This window comes from Musa acuminata, chromosome BXJ3-8 (genome assembly GCF_036884655.1).
Source record: "Musa acuminata AAA Group cultivar baxijiao chromosome BXJ3-8, Cavendish_Baxijiao_AAA, whole genome shotgun sequence".
Classification (NCBI taxonomy): domain Eukaryota; kingdom Viridiplantae; phylum Streptophyta; class Magnoliopsida; order Zingiberales; family Musaceae; genus Musa; species Musa acuminata.
In genome coordinates, this window is record NC_088356.1 from 51,113,757 (window position 1) to 51,117,013 (window position 3,257).

At 41.7% G+C, this 3,257-nt stretch overlaps 1 pseudogene; it reads left to right on the plus strand.

Moving 5' to 3' along the window:
• The first annotated feature begins 327 nt into the window (after positions 1–327).
• On the plus strand, positions 328–2,990 carry LOC103996425 (uncharacterized; annotated as a pseudogene).
• The last annotated feature ends 267 nt before the right edge of the window (positions 2,991–3,257 follow it).

A 3,257-nucleotide genomic window follows, 5' to 3' on the forward strand; every position in this document is an offset into this window, starting at 1 on the left:
AATCCCTCAAGCATATATTGCATACTTGATATATGTAATAACACAATTGTGCATATTTACACATGTCGTATTCGATTATTGTATATATACTTAAATGTAGTAATCGGTAAATTGTGCATAAAAGGTTTTATACGGAGTAGAAAATTTCCTTAAGAAACAAGCAACGCAACGAAGCATGACAAATTACACGACTTGGGTTACGATCGAATGCGAGGGCGAGTGAGGTGCTGAGTCGACGTACGTCCCGTGACCAAAATCGCGACAATGAGTGTTCTCTTCCGTCTCCGTGCTGTATTGTTGTTCGAGCCGTTCCGGTCCTCTCTCTCTCTCTCTCTCTCTCTCTCTCTCTCTCTCTGCGCGCTTGGATCGGCGGCCGGCAACTATCGACCCTGGAAGAGGGCGGGGATGCGTAACCACTTGGAGTTCTTCTTTGAGGTGCTCCACATCCCCAAGCACTCCCCCACCCTCCCCAGGAAATCCGCACCGCCTACAGAACCCTGGTCAAGAAATGGCACCCCGACAAACACCCTCCTTCCTCCCGCCCCGAAGCTGAGGCCAAGTTCAAAGCCATATCCGAAGCCTATAAGGTGCTCCTTCCTCGCATCCTCTCTCTACTATTGCCAAATTTGTCATCTTTCTTGTCATTTTTGTGTTTCGTCCCCTCTACTGATTTAGTTCTCCTTGGGTCATAACTGATGAGCAGGACAACAGACCAATGGTTGGAGCGGAATCACCTGGACACCGGAGCCAGGAGCTGCAGAGACTGCGGAGAACGAGTAGTTCAGGAAGGGAGTTCAAGGATGCCTACTGGTGGACCAAGGCCGCCAAGGCCGGCATTGTCGTCGTTCCCAAGTCCAATTAGAACGAAGCCGCCGTCTGTCGAGAGGAAGCTTGGATGCACGCTCGAGGAGCTCTGCCGCGGCTGCAAGAAGGAGGTCAAGTTCACGAGGGACATCGTCACCAACAATGGGTATACGCTCTGCTCTGCGATTTTGTTCTTATTTGTCGAGGAATTGCTGTGTGTTCAATATGAAGTAGAAATTGGAAAGATGCTAATTTTCACTGGCAGAAAACTATTCATAACAGCCAGCGTTAAGACATATATGATATTGAAAAGTGGATATTCTATCATTTTTATTCACTTGACAACTTTTTTCTATTTTCCTGCTCCGGGCAATCAAATGTTTCTGAAAACCATAGTGTATGAACAGATCAAGCAATTCTGAGGGCCTAGGAAATTTCAATGCCTATGTGGTAGGATAAGTGTATAAACAAGGTAAATCATCTTCATTTAGAAGGTTCTACAAATGTTAGAAATGGTTAGATCTTGAAGGAAAGAGGAGAAAACATGATGTGAAACAAGTAGACTACTTTGAGAGAAAAGTTAAAAGAAGTGGCTTTATGGTGACACATTTCATAAGGGGAAATTTGTTGGAATTGGTAGAACTAGATTGTCTTAGTTCCGCAGCTGATGCCCGGAAGTGGAACTAATTTTCAATCAATAAATTCTTCAACATCGTGCGTAGTTACCTGTTTGTCAAATAGTTGTATAAGATTGCCCATTTCGACCCCTCGACACACATAATTTGTGTTTTAATCAGAAACATCAGCATGCTTGATCGTTGAGTGGTCCCACAATGTAACATATACTCAAAAGTAAATCTTATCTGTGCAGTTTAGGAAGATTAACTATTCTTTTCAGTTCAATATTACTTGTTACACAGAGCTTGGGTATCATATCTTTACGAAGTATTCAAGATTACAAAGTTCTTAGTCTACTTTGACCTGCACCTTCTAGTTTCTTAACCAATCAAGCATCTTACCGGTCTGTGGTCCATCATACTTATATTTGTTCTCCCCTATAATTTATATGAGCGCAGCAGCGTTCCTAACCTCTTAGATCTTATGGCACCAGATGAATTGGCTTGGGCCTACTGTATTGTGTAAGCTTGAAGGGTCTGCTTTACCGTCTGCAAGATCATTAAATTGGTACCCACATGCTGAAAACATGGAGTTGGTATCCAATTGTTTGTTCTGTGTCTTATCCACTGAGTGGTCCTGTGATTTGTTGGTTGGATCCCAGGAGTCGTGATTTCAAACATCTGGCTCCTTGTAAAGATTATTTCACTTCTATCTGAAAGTCTAAGTCAAAGATTTTGGAAGTTGTCCACATTTATTTCTCCGATATTTTCTTCGGTGACAAGAATGCAAATGCACCAAATACTTGGAAAACTTTTTCTGGTTAGGTATGAACTTTATACTATATCTTCTGCTTTGCTACCTGCAGCTTTGATCACCTGGATCTTCAAGATTCTAGCATTCTCTGACAGTATCTTGATTTGAGTGTTAACATGAATGTCAAACCTTCTCTGAGCCTTGTATTTTTCCTGTTGGCAGATTAATTGTTTGTAAGGAGGAAACACAAACAATCTGGATCAAGCCAGGATGGAAGAAAGGAACAAAGATAACATTTGAAGGCAAGGAACAAACCAGGAAGCTTCCCTGCCGACATAGTCTTTGTAATATCAGAAAAGGAGCACCCCAATTTCAAGAGGGTAGGCAATGACTTGGTTCTGAAAGCAGAGGTTCCTTTGGTGAATGCTCTTACAGGATGGTCATTCTCTTTCTGCCTTCCCACTGGGGAAAAGATGAGCTGCTCTTTCCAGGATGAGATCATTTATCCACTTTGTAAGAGGTAATCTATGAATAAAGTTCCACATTGTTTTCCCAAAGCAATTAAGCGTTGAGCAGCGATCAAGTATCATGGAGCTCCTGAAGGGTGGCACCTGAACTCAACTTTAGATATGTTCTTCCTCCCACTTTCATCCTGTTGTAAATATATGAATCTAGTTCATAAATGTTTTCATGCATATAGAGATGATGGCCAGGTAAAAGGCACTTGGCTGCATGTAGGACCGTTCCACATTCCAAGAATTCAGCACTCAGTGCTCTTTAGCTGAAACCATGGAGATATCTCTTGCTCTAGGTTATTGAGTGCTTGATGAACCACTCAAACCATATTGATGATGTTTTGTAGCCATCTCTTTCCTTTGGCACAAGAACATCTGCATCCTAACTATCCTAACTTGATGAAGAAGTTTTATTGAAGAAATGAAAAATGCTTCAATACATTAACATTTTTCCTCTCCTATTTATACAGATATTTTTCTCAGTAGAATAGAGGATTTTCCTCAACAGAATAGAGAGATTTTTTCGTTGGGGAAATCTTATCTTCTATGGTGAGCTCTGTTCAATCC